The 24,059-nt window shown below is 46.2% G+C and overlaps 1 protein-coding gene across 4 annotated transcripts in view; it reads right to left on the reverse strand.

Annotated features, from left to right (window-relative positions):
• Positions 1-24,059, reverse strand: part of LOC130358175 (NACHT, LRR and PYD domains-containing protein 3-like) — a 215,317-nt gene that overhangs the window by 136,608 nt on the left and 54,650 nt on the right. The window lies entirely within an intron of this gene.

A 24,059-nucleotide genomic window follows, 5' to 3' on the forward strand; every position in this document is an offset into this window, starting at 1 on the left:
TCCGGAAAAGCAGAAAATTGTGGCAGTCGTAGCCCAAATTTTCCAAGAACTTGCTGACCGTCTGCAGTGGTTGTCATTAGACGAAGAAGGGGCCTGTAATCTTCCCCCACTGCCTGATGATGACGATGATTGGCCAGAGACACCTCCAGCGGACAGCGCAGGGACACCTGGAGGTGCATCACCGGTGAGATTGTCCCCTCACCACAGGACCTGGGGCTCATGGGCCGAGATCCTGTCGGAGGAGTCTGCTGTGAGTACCCCGCCAGAGGCAGCCTATTCTTCCTCCTCCAGCCCTGAGGTCATACCTCGATCAAGCTTGCCATGTGCACAACCGTGCTCACCAAAATGGCCACAATGGGTGTTCGGAGATGAGCCGGAGCTGATCGAGTACATGCACAGAGTTTTTCAACCATTACCTGGGAAGCCACTACCACCAATCCCAACTGCAGAAAAAGAAAGGGCCCGTCAAGAAGCCGAGCTGGCCGAATTGATGGAAAAGTTAAAGGCCCGACACAAAGAACTCTATGCCCCCAAGCACGTGCATTTGCCTTATGAAGAAAAAATGTGGTATCAAGAAAATACCAAAGAAATGGAGGCATTGTACATACGCAAATGGGATCACCCCCGAGAAGGGGAGGAGCCATTAGAAAGAAGAAGAGCAACTGTGGCCAAGTTCGACAAGGTCAGAGGTTATGGGACACTCCTTGACTGCCACACTGGGCAGACCATCCTAGTAAACCGGCGAGCAGTGCAAAGGCCATATCTCCATAAGAAGTTCTACACCTTGGAGGTGGGTGAAATTGTGAAGTACACCCCCATCCAAAGCCTTCGTGGAGAATGGGCTGCAGCGGTCACCAGACCAACAGCCCCAACACAGCTTCCGATCCCTTCAACTTGAGGCCGAAAAGGTCTGCTCCTAAAGCCTCCGCCAGCGTACCCAAGGAGGAGGAGCTTCAACAGTCAAGTTCATCATTTTCTATGTACAGCAAAGAGTCAAGTTCATCATCTTCTATGTACACCAAAGAGTCAAGTTCTTCATTTTCTACAGATCGTCGAGATTCAAGTCCTGCTCAAGTTCAGGAAAGTAAGCCCAAATTGCGGGCACCAAAGACCATACCTAGGCCCTCTCGGAGCAATGACAGTTTGCCTCCTACACATGAACCAACGTATGTACCAAGGCCCTCTTCTGACATGGAGAGTTTGCCTGCTTCCAGGGTACCAATGAAAGAGTCATGGGTCCATACTAGTTTGGAGATGGTACTCAAGCCCTATTGCCCCACTTGGATCCCGGCTAGTAAGCCTATAACCCCTTCTAATGCTGCTTTTCACCACTCCATCCTCACCAATGTGGTATGGCAAAGCTATGTCAATTCTACACCTGCCCCTGATGTTGGCAGATACAGAGGAACCCTGAGAGGCACTAGAAGAGTAAAGAAGAATATTCTTTAAAGAGACTCTAAAGTAATGTCCTATTGTTTCTTATGTTAATCATTTTTATTTTGCAGCAACCAAGTTCAAGAATTGTGCCTAGCAGGACTGTGCTAAGATTGTTCCAGTTCAAAGTTCATCAACGTAACCACTAAGCTTGTGCCTGACTATTAAGTCAAGAGACTCCTAGCCTGTAGGAGATTCATTAAGGACTGTACCCGGCTGAGTTGAGGTTAAGGCCGTGTTTACCTTTCCCTTTAATTGAACTCTTAGTGTAGGTGAACTGCTGATCCTTACACGCCACTTTGTATATTTCCCTTTAATTGGACTCCTAGTGTAGGTGGACTGTTGATCCTTACACGTCTATTTTATGTATATACCAGCAGCTTCATAAGAACTCTTATGCTAAATGTTGCACTTATCAGGTGAATGCGCCTGAATCATGTTGGAGTGTTGATAATTGTGTAAGTCTGTATAGTAAATATGTATATGGTTCTGTACACAGGAAGGTATCCTCGTGTCTGTGTACATCAATAGTAAGTAAAGGTTTGTACATAGAAAAATAGTCTAATGTCTATGTACATAAAAAGTAAGTCAGAGCTGTACACAGAAAATATCGATGTGCTGCACGTGTACACTCAACACTAAAAACATAAATAATTCTTGTACATACAAATGTATATAATGCTACAGGTGTTTAGTAGGTAACTCAACAGGTAACACCCCGGCTTCTCCGTGGGTAGTATTATGCTGTCGCCCATTGCTAGCACCTGTCTCAACAAAAATAATAGGGAAGATTCCCATTAAAATATTACTTGCACACATAGTGCTCTAGATTACTCACTTAAATGTACCACCTCAAGTTTCTCTAGTATATATACTAAAGTAAATATCTCACTTAAGAAAACACTTAGGAATTGTAGCATATTGATACCCAATTCCTGCCACTGTTAGGTACACTTCTTCTTCTCCTTCATTGCGTGTGTGAGACGCTCTGCCTGGCCAGTAGGTGCTCTTGCGAATATAGGATTAAACACGTATTTCTAAGAATAACCTAGTTAGGTTGTTTTGAAAGTGCTCTAGGGATAAGTAGCGTGTAGCCGATAGACCCTAGCAGCCACCCTTACTGTGACCTAGCTTCCTGCTAGCCAGTATACCTTTCGTGTACTAACAGGTAACTTATTGTTGGCGAATAAAATGTGTGAGATAATAAAAAATGTCTAGTCAGCTTGAAACTAAACGTATATAGAGTTGTACTAATGTTCAGTTTAGCCTCATAAAAATGTGTAGAGAGCTAATACAATGTGTATCATAAGGTTAATAGGATGTCTAAGAAGCTAGAAACTAAAGGATAGATAGCTTCATTAATGTCTAGAAAGCATTAATGTCTAGATAGCATTGATGTCCAGATAGTATTGATGTCTAGATAGTACCAATGTCTAGATAGATTTCTAATTGTCTAGTTCAGATACTAGTAAGAGTATCAGAGAATGTAAATGTGTTCCATGTTTACTTAGGATGTATAGCAAATGCAAATTTATAGATCATCCTGTTCTTGTCCTAGTCCCTCTGTCTTAGGGGACAGGCTTCGAGGTCGACTTATCTTAAGTAAGGGGGTTTGTGGTGTCTCGGTACCCTATCCTATCCGGTACCTGTGTATATAGGTCCCCTTAGCCAGAGTCCCTAGGACGCCGGGGTCCTTATTGTTTAGTTCACCCCTAGTCACCTCTCATCCAGATAGTAGTTATCCAGTAACCATTTGGGATTTATATCTATAGGATTGTATAAATGTAAATAAATAGTTAATTACCTGTCCATAGCGTAGCAGGACCTGCGGGTCACATGATCAGGTGAACTCTATGGTTTTGTGCTTCAGGACCTTTGGAGGTCCCTATGACGTATATCTCCCATCACTCCTTGTAATAGTGAGTGACAGTTAATTGGACCAGTGAAAGCGGCCCTGCCCCTGCCCATATAAGGGAGCGGCAGCCATTGCTCTTTCTCATTGCTCCTGCGCTCATGACGAGGAAGGACCTATACAGCTATCTCCCGCAGTGAGTTAGGCCCGAGCCTTGCGGCAACAGCTGATAGATTCTAAATTGAGAGTGTATCAATCCCTAAGCACTCTGCAAGATCACCGGAGCTTATCTATCCCCTAAATCCGGACGGATCTGCAAAATTACCCTAAATTCAGAGACTGTATCTAAAGTCAAGGTCCGCAGCAACTGTCAGTCATTGCACTATATAGAGACTGTATTCTTGAGACTGTTATTGTGCATTGGATGTACCGCAAGCCGTTCAGTAAAGTTATCCAAGTTCAAGTTCAAGTACCTTGTGGACCTTCAGTCATTTTATACATGCACCTATCGTTACTGGGAAGGGCGGCGATAGGCCGGAGAATTACCTCAGCATACTAGCCCTCAGCCTGGCGTCACGAACTATAGGGTTAACATTAACCCCTCATCTATCACAACACCCCAACTACCATACACCCCAAGGCATACCACAAATGAAAGAAAAAAAGGAGGTGCAGGTCACCTAGCAACCATATACACCCCCTCCACACTCCAACCAATCATCTCCTGACTTGCTCCATATTAACTGAATCCAACTCCACCTCCTCCTCTTTCTTTGTGCAATCATAACACCGGAACCAAATGCAGCAGAGGAGAAGTCCACCTGCCATCGTTTAGCCAAACAGAATCCGCAACGGAGGATCCATCTGATAACGAACTCCTGAATTCTTCAAACTCCGACAACGAACTAGAACCACGGAGCTATCAACCAACCTCCACCGAATCGGGAAGCCTTGAACACAAACCAAAGGCTTAGGAAACCAAACCAACTGCCATCGACCATATCTCATCTTCAATATCCTAGAAAAGAAAAACACAACCATAACAGGGATGGGAAAAAGGGAGGGTTGATACTCGCCTCCTGTCTTTAAAAATCTATATTTTCCGTCATTAAAACTAGGAAAATCTTAAATTTTATGTCAGACAGGAGGCTCGTATCAAGTGCATGTTCAAAGTAAATAAATAAAACATACATTACTATAAATTACAATACTGCCATTGACACATGACTCTTCGGCCTAAAGTAAAATGTTGGAAACGTATCTTCAGAGGACCAATTCGCCGCCTTCATTAGGTCAGAAAGGGAGCCTCCCGCCTGGGCCACTTTGGTAGCCATGGTGCCCCTGGAAGAATGCGCCTTAAACACTGATACATCGATGCCGGCCAAAATCATCATCTGTTTAATCCAACGCGACAGCGTCAGAGAAGAGACCGGAAGGTGTGGAGCACAAAAAGATATTAAAAGCTGAGAAAACCGTGCAGTACGTAACCGTGCTGTCATAAGCTCATAAGCCTTTAGACAGCGTACTGCGCACAATTTAGGATGTGTCTGAAAACTCGGGTAAAACACATTTTGCAGATCCGTTTTAGTTTGCCGTGATATTGAAAACAAGATGCCTTGAGGAGTAAACAAAAAGAAATTGAGGAAACAAAAAAGAGAGGGCAGCGCCTCGTGTGATACCGTACAAACAGATAAACCCAGGTGGATCCCCCAGCAGGGTGTGCTCTCACCTGGTGACCCTCTTGGGGTTAAGCGTATCTCCCCGTTTTAGGGGTAATGGGTGGAATCCGTGCTGCAGCTGAAGGTGCCTAGACCGGTATCCTGGGAAGGAACCCGTAGAGTACTTGAATGAGGGGGAAAAAGGAGGCCCTTGTGTCCAGCGCTGCTCGGTCCAGGGATGATTCAGGCAAGATGTAGGTTTAAAAAGGTTTATTTATATATTAAATAAATAAAACTATTATTTAAAAGTGCATGCAGGCAATAACGCGTTTCGGGATCAGCATATCCCTTCTTCAGATTGCAGATGTAAAAATGATGAAACAGAACATTTAAATAGGCGCCAGACCGGTATTCCAGGTCAGGGGGCTTGTATCTGACCCGGATCCGGATCGGCGTAATGTCTTAAAATTTTACCATTAAGTCGACACATTAAAAAGAAACGTAATACACGGGGCATATATTGTAGGAATAGAACAGGTGTGTGTCTAAGAACAAAATATCACAGTGAATTGGCTTCTGTGTGAAATATATATGAAAAAGTGCTAAAAGCACATCCCAAAGGGAGGCTTGGAGCGCATCAGTCGGACAACATAATCTGGTGTGATTGAAGTCTAGAGTTTAGAAAAGGTGAGAGAACTCAATGCGAACTAGTATTACTGGGGAAACGTAAGTTCCCGGGGTACATATGAAAAGGCCGGATAGATTGAGGAACGTATGCAGCCAATGGAAGTTGGTGGGAGGGGCATAAATGGAAGAACAACAACCAATCCAGTAGCAGTACGACATAATGTCAGGAAAAATGTAAACAAAGGTCACATGTTTGGTGTAAACCAATCAGGGATGAAGTTTATGAGAAAAACCCAATTAGAACGGACAGAGGCAGCCAATCCGAAGGTGGATGGAGGCGCTAGCAGCTGGTCGGGATATGAAATGTATATGATGATGAATATAAGTAGTACAACGGACATCTGTGTTCTCGATGGGAAAGAGAAAGTGCGAAACAAACTATCGTATCGAGGTAAGTGAGAAGTATGTAAAGTATATGATAATGATAATTATGTTACGTGCTCGATGTACTCGTTAAGACCTGTCGGTTGTAAAGTTTGTAGGCGGAATATCCAATAGTTTTCCCGTCGGCGAAGGCAAGTGAATCTTTGGTTAGTATCTTCCGAGATTCAATTGGCGTAATGTGAAATTCGGAAAATTTGCAGTTATGCGCCGCCGCAGCATGCCTTGACACACTGTGTAAAGTGTATCCGTTGGTCACATTTGATCAATGTTTATTGAGTCGACAGTGCAGAGGTTGAATGGTGCGTCCTATATATTGGAAAGAACAGGAACACTCCAGAAGATAAATGATATATGACGTGTTGCAGTTCATAAATGTTTTGATATTGAATACTTCTTGTGTTAAGTTGGATTTGAATGTTTTCTTAGCATGATTAATTGACTGGCAGCATTTACATCTTGCAGTGTTGCATCTATAACTTCCTATTACAGGTGGCATGGATAAAAATGTAGGGATAGTGGCTTTCAGATTCTTTAGACGGCTGGGGGCTAGAATATTTTTAAGTGATCGATTTTTCCGATAGGTGACATGAGGATTGGAGGGAATAACATCTTTCAAATACGGATCCAATTTGAGGGTATCCCAATGTTTCTTTAGAATCTTTTTAATATTTTTATGGTCACTTGAAAAATTTGAATCTCTTGGTCAGCATTTTACTTTGCGTGGTGTAATCTGAAAGTTGTGTACAGTTTCTTCTTAGCCGTTTAAATTGGCCAAAGGGGATATTGTTTAACCACTTATGAAAGTGGGAACTGCTATAATCCAGGTAACTATTACTGTCAACGGATTTGAAATAAGTTTTGGTGTTGATATTTTTAGCTGGAGTGTGAAACACAATAACGTCCAAAAATTCTGCATTATTAGGATAAATGTTATGAGTAAAATGGAGATTCTGGGTATTGTTGTTCAGATCTGTAATAAATTTATTGAGAGCATTGAGGTCGGTGTCCCAGATAATAAATATATCATCGATATATCTTCTGTAAATTATGCAGTGATGAAATAAAGGATGAGTGTAGACAAATTGGTGTTCAAAATAACTCATAAACAGATTTGCCAGACTTGGTGCGAAGCGCGTGTCCATCGCCGTGCCTCGTTCCTGTTTGTAGATGCGGTTATTGAATGAAAAATAATTGTGATGTAATATGAATTTGATCCCATCTAAAATAAACATTTTTTTGAGCAGTGGGCATCTTAGGGTCTGAATCCAGAAAAAAAGAAACGGCTTGTATGCCTTGGTCATGGTCTATGATTGTATAAAGAGACGTTATGTCCATTGTTAGGAAGCAATATGAATCTTTCCATGGGATATTAATAACAGAGTTTATGAAATCTGCAGTATCGCAGAGGTAGGCCGGTGTAGTGATGACAAATTGCTGTAGCAAGATGTCTATATACTGGGAGAGATTGGATGTGAGAGAATTAATGCCGGAAATGATAGGACGTCCAGGGGGGTTCGTAGCATCCTTATGGATTTTTGGCAAATAATAAAATAAGGGAGTGTCAGGTTGAGTGATGGTGATGAACTCAAATTCTTTTTTGTTTAACACGCCAGAATTGTAACCTTGTAAAAGAAAATCATTAAACTCACTACAGTACAGAGAAGTAGGATTATGGGATAGCTGTATGTAAAAGGTGGTATCAGACAATAAACGGTTGGCTTCAAGAAGATAGTCTGTTCGATCCAGTAGTACAATGCCACCTCCTTTATCCGCCGCTTTTATTATAATTGAATCATCTTTAGATAAGATGGTTAGAGCCTCTCGTTGTTTCTTAGAGAGATTGGATTTGTGTCTGCTTGTGGCTTTAGAGCACATTTGTTTGAATTCAGAAATAACTGCTGCTTAGAAAGTATCCAGAAAGGAGCCTCTATGGTGAATCGGATGAAACGTGGATGGGGGTTTTAAGCCTGTGGGTATAGGGGCCGGATCAAGGATGTTAACATAGGGATTTTTTGACATAGTGGATGGAGTGTCATTTTTGGCAATCATATTAAAATGCTGTTTTAAAGTTAGTTTTCTAATGTAGCTATTTAGATCGAGGAATAGATCGAAATCATTGGATTTTGTAGTGGGGCAGAATGACAAACCCTTTTTAAGTACACTTTCCTCGATTTCAGTCAGAATATGTTTAGAGAGGTTAAAAATGCGGATTGTATCTAGTTCTGATGGTCCGGCGGGGGTATCAGATGGTTTATTTTGTTTCTCTTTTCTCTGTCTTTGTTTCTGTCCTCCTCGACATCCTCTCTTTCTTTTCTTTTGGACGATAGGGGGAGCGCTAAATGAACTGTCTCTGAGGATTGGAGAAGCCCTTGAATCGGTAATGATATCGGCGGAGTGCAGTTCATGATGGGAGGGAGCCCTAAAAAAGACGAATTGGCTCCAGAGTTGTTTAGAGTCGGTGACGTATCCGAAGTGGTGGAATTATATTGAATAACTGGTACAGATTCAGTACATGGTGTATAATAACATGTGTTGTGGGGATTATTGTTAGGAGACGGAGAAACCGGATTGCAAGTAGGGTGAACTGTGAGTATAGATTCGTTGAGAGATAGGGTGGATATATCAGAGATGGACATTTGTTCAAATCTGCCAGATGGAAGATTTGGTGACCTTTGTTTACATTTTTCCTGACATTATGTCGTACTGCTACTGGATTGGTTGTTGTTCTTCCATTTATGCCCCTCCCACCAACTTCCATTGGCTGCATACGTTCCTCAATCTATCCGGCCTTTTCAAATGTACCCCGGGAACTTACGCTTCCCCAGTAATACTAGTTCGCATTGAGTTCTCTCACCTTTTCTAAACTCTAGACTTTAATCACACCAGATTATGTTGTCCGACTGATGCGCTCCAAGCCTCCCTTTGGGATGTGCTTTTAGCACTTTTTCGTATATATTTCACACAGAAGCCAATTCACTGTGATATTTTGTTCTTAGATACACACCTGTTCTATTCCTACAATATATGCCCCGTGTATTACGTTTCTTTTTAATGTGTGTGAATTTTAAGACATTACGCCGATCCGGATCCAGGTCAGATACACGCCCCCTGACCTGGAATACCTGTCTGGCGCCTATTTAAATGTTCTGTTTCATCATTTTTACATCTGCAATCTGAAGAAGGGATATGCTGATCCCGAAACGCGTTATTGCCTGCATGCACTTTTAAATAATAGTTTTATTTATTTAATATATAAATAAACCTTTTTAAACCTACATCTTGCCTGAATCATCCCTGGACCGAGCAGCACTGGACACAAGGGCCTCCTTTTTCCTCCTCATTTGAGGAGTAAACTGCCTCCTTGAGATGTCCAATGCCCAAACATCTGACACACGTTTGATTGAGATCAAACACAACAACATAGTCAATTTGTATGACAAAAGTCTAAGAGGTAATTCATCATTATCCTCCCAAGAGGAAAATATATGAAAAACCAATGACACATCCCAAGTGGCCTGGTACCGAGGGGCAGGAGGACATTTGAATCGAATACCTCTCAGGATCCGACATACCAACGGATGTCGACCCATCGGCGCCACATCCACAGGAGAATGTCTGGCGGAAATGGCGGATCTATATACATTAACAGTCCTATACGCCTTCCCTGCTTCAAAAGCCACAGACAAAAAATTTAAGACTCCAGACACAGGGGCTCAAATGGGATCCATGTGCCGTTGTGCGCACCAATTAACCCATAATCCCCAGGCAGAACGGTAAGCCGATCTGGTACCCAGAGCCCATGCCTCTCTCATGAGGTCCCTAGCCGATTGTGAAATGTCTCCACCAGATTCCGGCACCCGGAAAATCATCCAAGCCACTAATAGCAACTGACCGGACAAGACTAACAGATGCAACTCCGCCGTCGGACTCTGCAGGAGCGATGCGAAGAAGAGGCAATTCGTGGAGAGTCTATAGCCATCCCCAGAACCTGGGGAAACCAAGACTGAGTCGGCCACCAAGGGGTGATCAACACCAGAGTGGATGCTTGAGACTCCGTCTGCCATAAAACCCTGGGAATCATGGTAAAAGGGGGCCACATTGGCAGGAACGCATCCGTGGCTAGCGCCTCCAGATCCGGCTTCCAACTGAAGAACCGGGGTAACAGACGACTGAGCCGGGATGTGAACAAATCTAGATCCAGAGGACCCCATAGGTCCCAAATTGCCTGGAAGACTGAGTGATGCAATGTCCAATCACTGCTGTCTGTCAGATGTCTGGAGTTCCAATCCGCCATGGAATTGGACACCCCCGGTAGGTATTCTGCTACGAGAATAATGTTCTTCTGAAGACAGAAGAGCCAAAATTCCTTCGCAATGACACACAGCATCCTGCCGAGATGTTGTCCATGCGAAGCAGGATACAACAAACCGACCTGTTGAAAGCGAAGCTCTTGACTGCAAAAGAGCCCGCCAGGAGTTCCAGACAGTTGATGTGCAACTGCGATTCCTCCGGAGACCATTTGCCTCCCGTGGAGGACTAACCGCACCGGGCTCCCCGGTTTGGAGTTGAATATTGTCCTGCTGTTCCAATCCTGGACATGGCGGAGCCACCACAACAGCTCGCCGCGAGCCTCCTGAGAGAGAGGAATCCGATCCGCATAAGTAAGGCCCTCTGCCAAGCTCTCTGTTTTCAGGCGTTGTAGCGCCCTGTAGTGAAGAGGTGCCGGCAGAATCGTCTGCATAGAGGCCCACAATTCGAGCCACCGCTCACAATGAAACCAAGCTCTTGCGGAGCAGGGACCTCATTTCCTTGCGAAGTAGAATAAGTTTCTTGTCCGGCAGACTTAGTGTCGCCATTGGGGTGTTCACCATCAAACAGAAAAACTCCATCTCTTGTGCCGGGACAAACACAGACTTTTTGTCGTTTATTAACCCCTCAAGGACCCAGCCCATTTATACCTTAAGGACCCGGCCATTTTTTGAACATCTGACCACTGTCACTTTAAGCATTAATAACTCTGATGCTTTTACCTTTCATTCTGATTCCGAGATAGTTTTTTTGTGACATATTCTACTTTATGTTAGTGGTAAATTTTCACCAATACTTGAATCATTTCTTGGTGAAAAATTCCAAAATTTGATGAAAAAATTTAAAATTTAGCATTTTTCTACCTTTGAAGCTCTCTGCTTGTAAGGAAAACAGACATTCCAAATAAATAATTTTGATTCACATATACAATATGTCTACTTTATATTTTTATCATAAAGTTGACATGTTTTTACTTTTGGAAAACATCAGAGGGCTTCAAAGTTCAGCAGCAAATTTCCAATTTTTCACAAATGACCCCATTATAAAAAGTGCACCCTCAAAGTATTCAAAATGACATTCAGAAAGTTTGTTAACTCTTTGGGTGTTTCACAGGAATAGCAGCAAAGTGAAGTAAAAAATTCAAAATCTTCATTTTTTACACTCGCATGTTCTGGTAGACCCAGTTTTTGAATTTTTACAAGGGGTAATAGAAGAAAAATGCCCCCAAAATTTGTAACCCAATTTCTCTAGAGTAAGGAAATACCTCCTATGTGTATGTCAAGTGTTCGGCGGGCGCAGTAGAGAGCTCAGAAGGGAAGGAGCGACAATGGGATTTTAGAGCGTAAATTTTGCTGAAATGACTTTTGGGGGGCATGTCGCATTTAGGAAGCCCCTATGGCAGACAGAACAGCAAAAAAAAACACATGGCATACAATTTTGGAAACTACACCCCTCAAGGAACGTAACAAGGGGTACAGTGAGCCTTAACACCCCACAGGTGTTTGATGACTTTTTATGAAAGTTTGATGTGTAAATGAAAAAAAAATTTATCACTAAAATGCAGTTTTTTCCCCAAATTTTACATTTTTACAAGGGGTAATAGGAGAAAATGACCCCCAAATTTTGTAACCCCATTTCTTCTGAGTATGGAAATACCCCATGTGTGGACATCAGGTGCTCTGCTGGCGCACTACAATGCTCAGAAGAGCAAAAGAGAATTTGTTTGGAATGGAAGTCGGGGCCATGTACGTTTACAAAGCCCCCTGTGGTGCCAGAACAGTGGACCCCCCACATGTGATCCCATTTTGGAAACTACACCCCTCACAGATTTTAATAAGGGGTGCAGTGAGTATTTACACCCCACTGGCGTTTGACAGATCTTTGGAACAGTGGGCTGTGCAAATGAAAAATAATTTTTTTAATTTTCACGGATCACTGTTCCAAAAATCTGTCAGACACGTGTGGCGTGTAAATGCTCATTGTACCCCTTATTACATTCTGTGAGGGGTGAAGTTTCCAAAATGTGGTCACATGTAGGGGGGGGGGGGGTCCATTGTTCTTGCGCTATGGGAGCTTTGTAAACACACTGTCAGGATCCGGACTGGTATGCAGCGAGGACACTGGTGGTGGATCCTCTGTGTCAATGGGGTGATGGCGTGGGCCGTACCAGGGGAACGGAGTCTAAGGGGTTACTGGTTTTCACCAGAGCCCACCGCAAAGCGGGATGGACTTGCAGCGGCAGGTAACCCCCAGGTCGTTCCACCCGATAGCGACTCAACCCCAACTGACAGCTGAGACAGGCGCGGTACACAGGGACAAGGCAAGAGCAAGGTCGGACGTAGCAGAAGGTCAGGGCAGGCAGCAAGAGTCCTAGTCAGGGGCAACAGCAGAAGGTCTGGGTACACAGGCTTGGGAACACACTAAACGCTTTCACAGGGCACTAAGGCAACAAGATCCGGCAAGGACAGGAAGGGGAAGTGGGTTTTTATAAGCAAGGTGCAGGTTTTTTTTTTTACCTCTGACCACCTTGGAGGCGAGGATTTCCTTTACCGTGAAGATATCAGAGGAGCCAGAGACAGGAGCAGGAGCGGTGACCTTGGGGGAAAAGCGGTTAAGAACGAGAGGTTTGAGAAGGGAAACATGAAAGGAGTTAGGAATACGAAGAGAAGGAGGAAGATGAAGTTTGTAGGAGACAGAATTGATTTGACTTTTGACTTTAAATGGTCCAAGGTAACGTGGACCCAGCTTGTAGCTAGGCACACGAAACCGGATATATTCGGCAGAGAGCCACACTTTGTCCCCAGGAGCGAAGACAGGAGGAGTTCTTCTCTTCTTATCTGCATGTCTCTTCATACGAGACGAGGCCAGTAGGAGCTACTTTTGAGTCTCCTTCCAGATAGCAGAGAAATCCCGGGTTACTTCATCTACAGCAGGAACTCCAGAAGAAGTGGGAATGGGGAGGGGGGGCAGAGGGTGACGGCCGTACACCACAAAGAATGGGGATTTGGCAGAGGATTCTGAATTTTTGAAATTGTGCGAGAATTCAGCCCAGGGCAGAAGGTCGACCCAATCGTCTTGGCGGGAGGAGACAAAATGTCGCAAGTAGTCACCAAGAATCTGGTTTACTCTCTCTACTTGTCCATTGGATTGGGGGTGATAGGAGGACGAGAAATGTAATTTGATTTTTAATTGGTTACAGAGAGCTCTCCAAAATTTCGACACAAATTGAACGCCTCTATCCGAGACGATATGCGTGGGAAGCCTGTGAAGGTGAAAAATATGCAGAAAAAATTGCAGAAGGAAGACCTGGAAGCGGAATGAAGGGAGCCATTTTGGAAAAACGATCAACGACCACCCAGATGACGGTGCTGCCATGGGATACAGGAAGATCAGTAATGAAATCCATGGCAATTTGGGACCATGGTTGCTCAGGGACGGGCAAAGGAAGGAGGAGTCCAGCAGGCTTCTGGCGTGGGGTTTTATCCCGGGCACAAATAGTACAGGCCCGAACGAAATCAGTAACGTCACTCTCTAGTGTAGGCCACCAATACAGACGGGAAATGAGCTGGATGGACTTTTTAATGCCAGCATGGCCAGCCAGGTGAGAGGAATGCCCCCATTTGAGGATCTTGAGGCGAAGGCGTGGAGGAACAAAAGTCTTTCCAGGGGGGGTTTGTCCCAGTGAGGCTGGAGCAGAGGAGACCAGGCACTCAGGCGGTACGATATGCTGCAGAGGGGTTTCAGATTTGGAGGCATCAGAGGAACGAGAAAGGGCGTCAGCTCTGACATTTTTGTCAGCGGGACGGAAGGGAATCTCGAAGTTAAAGCGGGCAAAAACAACGACCATCTAGCCTGGCGAGGATTCAGACACTGAGCAGACTGGAGGTACGAGAGATTCTTGTGGTCAGTGTAAATGACAATGGGGTGTTTGGAACCCTCCAATAGATGCCTCCACTCCTCGAGTGCTAACTTGATGGCCAGAAGTTCACGATCTCCAATGGAGTAATTATTTTCTGCTGGAGAGAAAGTTTTAGAAAAAAAAACACAAGTAATGTTACGTCCGGTAGCGTTTTTTTGAAGAAGTATAGCTCCGGCTCCGACTGAGGAAGCGTCAACTTCCAGGAAGAATGGCTTCAATGGATCAGGTCTGGACAGCACTGGTGCAGAAGCGAAGGCAGTTTTGAGACGATTGAAGGCCTCATCTGCTTGAGGAGGCCATGACTTAGGATTAGCATTCTTCCTGGTCAGGGCCACAATAGGGGCCACAATGGTGGAGAAGTGGGGAATAAACTGTCGGTAATAGTTGGCAAATCCCAGGAAGCATTGGATAGCGCGGAGTCCAGAAGGGCGTGGCCAATCCAAAACCGCTGACAGTTTATCTGGATCCATTTGAAGCCCTTGGCAAGAGACTAGGTAACCTAGGAAAGGAAGACTGTTGCATTCAAAGAGACATTTTTCAAATTTAGCGTACAGGTGGTTTTCACGAAGTCTTTGGAGCACTAGACGGACATGATGACGGTGTTCCTCTAAGTTAGAGGAAAAAATCAAGATGTCGTCCAAGTAAACCACAACACAGGTATACAATAAGTCCCGAAAGATCTCATTAACGAAGTCCTGGAAGACTGCAGGGGCGTTGCAGAGCCCAAAGGGGATAACTAGATATTCAAAATGTCCATCTCTAGTATTGAACGCGGTCTTCCACTCATCACCTTTACGGATGCGAATAACATTATACGCGCCCCTTAAATCCAATTTAGTGAATACATTAGCTCCGCGAAGACGGTCAAAGAGTTCAGAGATCAAAGGCAGGGGGTAGCGGTTTTTGATGGTAATTTTATTTAAACCGCGGTAGTCAATACATGGTCGTAAGGATCCATCCTTTTTAGAAACAAAGAAGAACCCCGCTCCAGCAGAGGATGAGGACTTCCGAATAAAACCTCTCTTTAGGTTCTCTTGGATATGCTCAGACATGGCTTGAGTCTCTGGGGCAGACAGAGGGTAGATCCTGCCCCGGGGCGGAGTGGTACTAGGAAGGAGGTCAATGGGACAATCATAAGGCCTATGAGGTGGTAAGATCTCTGCTTGCTTTTTGCAGAAAACATCTGAAAAGTCCTGGTAGGCCTTGGGAAGGCTCGGTATAGGTGGAGCCTCAGGGGTTTGACAAGTGGGAGCAGATGTGAGGCATCGTTTGTGACAAGAAGGACCCCAACTTTTGATCTCCCCGGTGGTCCAGTCGAGGGTAGGAGCATGACGTTGGAGCCATGGCACACCGAGAAGAACTTCAGAGGTGCAGTTGGGCAGAACAAAAAATTCTATTTTTTCATGATGCAGTCCAATGCTCATAGGCAGGGGTTCTGTGCGGTAGAGCACAGTGCAGTCCAACTTTTCTCCGTTAACAGAAGAGATATAGAGCGGTTTGACTAGACAGGTTACTGGGATACTGAACCTATTAACAAAAGAGGCCAAAATAAAGTTTCCTGCAGAACCAGAGTCCAAGAAGGCCACAGCTGAGAAGGAGGAATTGGCGGAAGGAGAAATCCGCACAGGTACAGTCAGACGTGGAGAGGCAGAATTCACACCAAGAGTCGTTTCACCCTTGTGAAGTAGGTGCGTGCGTTTTTCCTGACGCGGAGGGTGGATAGGACAGTCTTTTAGGAAATGTTCGGTACTAGCACAGTACAGGCACAGATTCTCGTTACGGCGGCGAGTCCTCTCTTGTAGGGTCAGGCGGGACCGATCCACTTGCATAGCCTCCTCGGCGGAAGGCGCAGGAACAGATTGCAAAGGACTTTGGAAGAGAGGAGCCGGGGAGAGAAATCGCCTGGTGCGAACAATATCCTTTTCCTGTCAAAGTTCCTGGCGTCTTTCAGAGAAACGCATGTCGATGCGGGTGGCCAAATGGAAAAGTTCAGACAGATTTGCAGGAATTTCTCGTGCGGCCAGGACATCCTTGATGTTACTGGATAAGCCTTTCTTGAAGGTCGCGCAGAGGGCCTCATTGTTCCAGGATAGCTCAGAGGCGAGGGTATGAAACTGGATGGCGTATTCGCCTACAGAAAAACTCCCTTGGACGAGGTTCAGCAAAGCAGTCTCGGCTGAGGAGGCCCGGGCTGGCTCCTTAAAGACACTACGTACTTCTGAGAAGAAGGACTGGATAGTAGCGGTGGCTAGACTGACCACGAAAGCCACCTTAGACCGTTCAGTGGGGAATTGGTCCGACATCATCTCCAGGTGTAGGGAACACTGGAACAGGAATCCACGGCACTGTTTAGAGTCCCCATCGAACTTGTCCGGTAGAGACAGGCGGAAACTGGGAGCAGCCACTCGCTGCGGAGGAGATACAGAGGCTGGCGGAGGAGATGGTTGCTGAAGTTGCGGCAGAAGCTGTTGCAGCATGACAGTTAGTTGAGTCAGCTGCTGTCCTTGTTGCGCGATCTGTTGTGATTGCTGGGCGACCACCGTGGTTAGGTCAGCGACACTAGGCAGCGGGACCTCAGCGGGATCCATGGCCGGATCTACTGTCAGGATCCGGACTGGTATGCAGCGAGGACACTGGTGGTGGATCCTCTGTGTCAGTGGGGTGATGGCGTGGGCCGTACCAGGGGAACGGAGTCTAAGGGGCTACTGTTTTCACCAGAGCCCACCGCAAAGCGGGATGAACTTGCAGCGGCATGTAACCCCCAGGTCGTTCCACCAGATAGCGACTCAACCCCAACTGACAGCTGAGACAGGCGCGGTACACAGGGACAAGGCAGGAGCAAGGTCGGATGTAGCAGAAGGTCAGGGCAGGCAGCAAGAGTCGTAGTCAGGGCCAACAGCAGAAGGTCTGGGTACACAGGCTTGGGAACACACTAAACGCTTTCACAGGGCACTAAGGCAACAAGATCCGTCAAGGACAGGAAGGGGAAGTGGGTTTTTATAAGCAAGGAGCAGGTAGGAGCTAATTGACACTGATTGGGCCATGCACCAATTAGTGGTGCACTGGCCCTTTAAATCTCAGAGAGCCGGCGCGCGCGCACCCTAGAGAGCGGGGCCGCGCGTGCCGGGACAGAACAGCAGGAGGATGGGGCAGGTGAGAGGGACGGGGTGCGATCCGCGAGCGGGCATGTCCCGCTAGGCGGATCGCATCCCCGCCGGGCACAGCTGAGCAGCGTCTCCGGTCAGCACTGCCGACCGGAGGGCTGCAGGGCAGGAAACGCCGCTGGCGCTCCGGAGGAGGAGAGGGAGCCGGAGCGCTCGGCGTAACACACACGTGGCCTTCAATTCCTGACAAATTTTCTCTTCAAAATCCCAATGGCGCTCCTTCTCTTCTGAGCATTGTAGTTTGCCCGCAGAGCACCTTACATCCACATATGGGGTATGTTCTTTCTCAGAAGAAATGGGGTTACAAATTTTGGTTTTTTTTTTTCATATTTTCCCTTGTGAAAATGAAAAATTTAGGGTAACACCAGCATTTTTGTGAAAAAAAAATCTTTTTTCATTTTCCCATCCAACTTTAATGAAAATTCGTCAAACACCTGTGGGGTGTTAAAGCTCACTATACCCCTTGTTACGTTCCATGAGGGGAGTAATTTCCAAAATGGGGTCACATGTGGGTATTAATTTTTTTTGCGTTTATGTCAGAACTGCTGTAACCAGCAGCCACCCCTGTGCAAATCACCAATTTAGGCCTCAAATGTACATAGTGTGCTCTCACTCCTGAGCCTTGTTGTGCGTCCGCAGAACATTTTACACCCACATATGGGGTATTTCCGTACACAGGAGAATTTGCGTTACAAATTTTGGGGGTCTTTTTTTGTTTGCTTTTACTGCTTGTGAAAATAAAAGTATGGGGCAACACCAGCATGTTAGTGTAAAAAAAATACTCTTTTTACACTAACATGCTGGTGTAGCCCCCAACTTTTCCTTTTCATAAGGGGTAAAAGGAAAAAAGCCCCCAAAAATTTGAATTGCAATTTGTCTCAAATACGGAAATACCCCATATGTCACCCTAAACTGCCATGCGGATGCGCATTTGAGGACTAAATTAGGCATAGGGGTGGACATAGGGGTATTCTACGCCAGTGATTCCCAAACAGGGTGCCTCCAGCTGTTGCTAAACTCCCAACATGCCTGGACAGTCAGTGGCTGTCCGGAAATGCTGGGAGTTGTTGTTTTGCAACAGCTGGAGGCTCCATTTTGGAAACACTTCCGTACAATACGCTTTTCATTTTCATTGGGGGGGACAGTGTAAGGGGGTGTGTATGTTGTGTTTTACCCTTTATTATGTGTTAGTGTAGTGTAGTGTTTTTAGGGTACATTCACACTAGCGGGCGTTTACGGTGAGTTTCCCGCTAGGAGTTTGCGCTGCGGCAAAAAATTTGCTGCAGCCCAAACTTGAAGCAGAAAACTTACTGTAAACCTGCCCGTGTGAATGTACCCTGTACATTCACATGGGGGGCAAACCTCCAGCTATTTCAAAACTACAACTCCCAGCATTACTGACAGACCGTGCATGCTGGGAGTTGTACTTTTGCAACAGCTGGAGGCACACTGGTTGGAAAACCTTCAGTTATCAAACTCAGTATTTTCCAACCAGTGTGCCTCCAGCTGTTGCAAAATTTCAACTCCCAGCATGTACTGATCGCCGAAGGGCATGCTGGGATTTGCAGTTTTGCAACATCTGGAGGGCTACAGTTAGAGAACACTGCACAGTGATCTCCAAACTGTGGCCCTCCAGATGTTGCAAAACTACAAATCCCAGCATGCCCAGACAGCTAACTGCTCTGTGTGCATGCTAGGAGTTGTGGTTTTGCAAGATTTGCACAGTGATCTCCAAACTGTAGCCCTCCAGCTGTTGCAAAACTGCAAATTCTAGCATGCTCACACAGCAAATAGTTGCCTGGGCATGCTGGGAGTTGTAGTTTTGCAACATCTGGAGGGCCACAGTATAGTGGTCTCAGACTGTAGCCCTCCAGATGTTGCTAGGCAACTCACCGGCTTCCGTAGGATCCAGGGAGTCGCATCACCGTCCTCTTCTTCTGCCGATCCCCGTCCCGATCGCAGCCCGCAGCCATCGCCAATGGGTAAGTGGACTTCGGCGCCCGGGCCCCGTTGGTTTCCCCATTCTGCCACGCCTATTGTGGGTGGGCAGAATGGGGAAAACGAAGGTTAACCCCCCGCCCCCGTTCTGATATTGGTCATCGCGTCTTGACGACCAATAGCAGGGATAGGAGGGGTGGCACCCCTGCCACCTCACTCCTATCCCTTCAGGGGGATCGTAGGTGTCATGGACAACTGCGATCCCCCTTATATTCTGGGTCACCGGGTCCCGTTGACCTGTATGACCCAGAATCGGTGCAAATCGCAGGTGTGAATTCACTTGCGATTTGTGCCAATCGCCGACATGGGGGGTCTGATGACCCCCCTGGGCATTTGCGCAGGGTGCCTGCTGATCGATATCAGCAGTCACCCCGGTGTGGTCCCCACCCGGCACGCTGCGGGGACCGAAATTCCCACAGGCGTACAGGTACGCCCTGGGTCCTTAAGTACCAGGGACCGAAGGCGTACCTTTACGCCCTGGGTCCCTATGTGGTTAGAAACCCCAATTCTGTGAGAAGAGATGTCGTCCATTCCACGTGGAGCAGGACCTGCTGAGGAGACGGAGCCATTATCAATATATCGTCCAGATATATGATGAGCCGAACTCCTCGACTCCTGAGAACGGCCATGACCGGTCTTAAAAGCTTGGTGAAACACCACGGGGCGGAAGAGAGTCCAAACGGGAGACAATTGAACTCCCATTTTCTGCCTCCCCATAGGAATTGCAGATACTGCTGAGAAGAAGGGTGAATCGGTACCGTGAGGTATGCGTCCTTCAAAACGATTTTTAACAGCCAGTCTTCGGTAAGAAGCAAATCCCTGAGTAAATGTATGCCCTCCATTTTGAAGTGGCGATACAATACGTACTCGTTTAGTTCTCTTAAATTTATGACTGGCCTGTGGCCTCCGTCCTTCTTCTTTACCAAGTAGAGGTTGCTGAGAAACCCCGGTTTATCTATAGGCACCAGAGTTATGACATGTTTGTCTTGCAGATCTTCGCTTTCCTTGCAAATCAGAGCCCTGTCGGCTTCCAAAAAGAAAATGCTCGTCGGCGGGGACATAAAATCTATTTCATAACCCATTACCGCTTGTAACACCCAAGGGTCTGTAGAAATCATGGACCAATTGTGGATAAAATACTTCAGTCTGCCTCCTACAGGGGCTGTACACACCCCTGGAGTAAGACAACCCACCTGTGCCTCTGCCTCTTGGAAAACCTCTGGAACCACCTTGTGCCCTCCAGGGCCTCCCTCGGGTTGGGTAGATTGGACTGGTGACCATGGGTGCAGCGACCGCCTGAGGTTGAGGTCTGTCCTGTACGTAATGGACAGTATGTCTACTATAGGGTCGAAAATAGGCACCTCGGCTGGAAGGGTCCCCTACCCCTTCCAAAGAAAAATGTGTCCCTGAGAGTATTCAGGGCAAAATTGTCAATAAACAACCTTGCGGGGACAAACCCTTACTAGAACCCTCCCTATAAAATTTGTAACTTTATTAAACTTTATTAAAATATATGACCCCAAACGTGTTAAAATTTGCAGTGGTATGGGGATAATTTTTAGTACTAAAGTGTAAGTGAGCTCACACACTAGGAGGGGGTGTTAGACAGGACTGCAGTGTCTTATTCAATTGCATACTGCGGACCACTGGTAATTCCAGTGTCCGCTATAACACCGCTGTCCCTCACACCTCTATTTGTACTAATCCCCTATAACCACGGCAACTAAAACTTTAGACCGTAGGCCTCCCCGACGTTTCGCTGACGAATCAGCTTTGTCAAGGGTTGCGAGGCTACTGTCAGCTACTGGGAGAACAGCCCCATGAATTTATTAATGTTTTTAATTAGGGAATCCCCAAATAAAAGACCCTCAGCGGATGGGCCTGGCTCCTCAGTAGCCAAATAAGTGAGCTGTGGGTACGCATTAAAATAGAGAAACATCGTTCAGCTGACATCGCCGAATTAGCGTTGCCCAATAAACAAGTGGCACGCAAGGCCCAACCTCTTAGGATGTCAGCATCCACAGAATCACCAGTTGCCACTGCCTGCTCAGCCAAGTTCAGGATCTTGGTTAACGGTCCCAGGATATCCAGTAATTTGTCCTGAACGGTCTTGATGGACCTATCAATGCCTTTCTTTGGGTTTTTACCCGATTTGATCAGATACTTAATAAGTATTGGGTCCATTTCAGGTGTGACCGCAACCCTATTGGCCACAGACGCGCGAGGACACTCTGACCTCAACTTGCTTCGATTGCCTCTATCGAGAGGCTTCCGCAGCCATGCCTCCATGTACTTGGCCATCTGCGGCAACAGCGCCCAGTCTCCGGACCTCGGATGCTTGATGGCATCCGGGTCGAAGAATGGCACCCCTTGGGAGTCTAGGATGGCATATGGATTATCCACTGCAGGAGGAGGACCCCGCAGGGGTTCGTTCCTCACCTACACCCTCCTCCCCTTTCTCACTATCGAGAGAAGAGGGTACCAAATAGTTAAACTCTGACTCGGAGTCCACCTCCGACTCATCTATATAAGAATCGGGTTTGGTCCGCTTTGCGGAATGGGAAACTCGGACATCATGGTCTTCCTCCCAGGCGGAGGGTCTATTACCCTATTTCAAGTTGGTGCCCAATTGTGAAGGGCCCCCTTGGATCTTTTGGCTATCTCACACCATCTGATGTGGTGTGGGAGAGGTCACAAGGTCTGAGCAATGATGGCGTTTTCTCTCAGATTTACCTGATTTTTGAACTTCTGGCACCGGAGTCGACATAGTCTCAACTGGCCGTGGACCTGCAGGAGTGGTCACCGCCTCCTAGCAGGGCTGAAACATAGCTAGAGAAATGGATTTAGATATGGTTTCATTCATTAAATGTATTTAAACATTAAATGTATGAACCTAAGCAAGAGTCTCACAAAATACAGTATGGAAGAGAGGGCTTGAAACCTAAGGCCACTAGGTACTGATGTAATATCCTCTGGGTAGTGCGCCGTCACACAGGAGCAGTGACCACCCAGAAGCAGGTTAGAACGCCGACACAGCTCACAATAAGGAGCTGCGCGTCGGCGACCCAGCAGTAACACCGTGCCGCCTGCACGGCCTACGGAGGTTTGCACCCACACATGTACGCACGCGCGGCCATTACCAGGGAATAGTCGTCCCTGGGAATATGGCCGCACTGCGATCAGTCTCGCGAGACCTGGCGCGTCCACGTGACACACTCTCATCGTGCGCGAGAAGCGTGCAGGGCCCCGAGATGGGGTGGAGACGAACGGCGGAGAAGAAGCACCGACGTCACCAGTAATGGCGGAGTGCCGCCGGAAAACAGGTAAGCAACAGAATAGAGGGAAACTTTCCGGCCACTAGGAGGGGACCGGGCGGAGGAACAGACCAGGGCGAAATAACCACGGCATTAGAAAAAAAAAGACGGCAAAAGCCTGGTGGGATAGTAAGAAACCTGAGAAAACAATAGGGAAAAATAGTAATGGAAATAGAAATAAGAAACCAGTGTATGGAATATCTACACCGGTGAGAACACTAACAAGAACCAGAAAATGGTGGAAGGAGAGCGATTTTAACACTTCCAACCACAATACAGGGTGCGCCGTTTATATGGATACACCTTAATAAAATGGGAATGGTTGGTGATATTAACTTCCTGTTTGTGGCACCTTGCGGTGAGTGCATGCTATCGCTCCTTTTGTGTATTATATATTTTTTATTACAGATACTCACTGAATGTCTGGATACAAGTGGGCGTCTCACCTCTGACATGAAGATCGTGTGGATCCTTCAGAACGCATCCACAAGGCATAAGTTTCCCAGAGTTGGACGTATAACGCAGAGGATGACCTGATAGATAGTAGGAGTAATTTCGGTTGGGCAGAGTTGATTGTGATAATCTACCCATTGTATGAGGGAGGTAAGTGTTTAAGGGGTGATGTGCTTTCACACTGTGGCAGTCCTGAATAGGGGCAGGAGGACACCCCATGGAGCCAGTTTATATCCAGGAGTCCTGTCATGGGACCATGGCATGATGGCTTTAAATGAATATCCTCATAACCTGAAAGGGTTTTGACTCTAAGAGCATTTATACCCTATAGGTTGTACCCCACTGGAGAGAACTGCATGAACGTGTAGAGATTTCTCTCCATAGGACAGACCCCCCATCATAGACACTGTGAAAGCAGACCACATACAATGCATTATTTTCTTTCATGGTTAAAACTGTAGTTTGTTTTTTGTAATGAATATTTGAATACCTGCTCGCTTTATCGCTTAATTGTTTAGCTAGTTCGGTCATCCTCTGAGCTATATTACCAAGCACGGATCTGCCCTCATACATTAGTTATGACGAATCGCGCACAAGAAAAGTTTCTACGCATGCGTGACAGGCTGGGAATAATCCATCTGAATCACTCTAACGCAAGAACCCGTGACCGCTGACAACTTCCGATCTGGATCGGATACAGTGTTCCGGCACTTGCGCAGTAACTATGTTTACAAACACATTGTGTTCTAGTGAAGAATGACTATTATTGGACTACAACGTTCTCGTCATCAGGTGAGCGCCGCCCTTGGAACCGGACCAGATATGAACTTTTATTATTTATATGTAATCAGCACGAGTAATGTACACGATTGCACTGGGGAGATGTAT

The sequence above is a fragment of the Hyla sarda genome, chromosome 2 (genome assembly GCF_029499605.1).
Source record: "Hyla sarda isolate aHylSar1 chromosome 2, aHylSar1.hap1, whole genome shotgun sequence".
NCBI lineage: Eukaryota > Metazoa > Chordata > Amphibia > Anura > Hylidae > Hyla > Hyla sarda.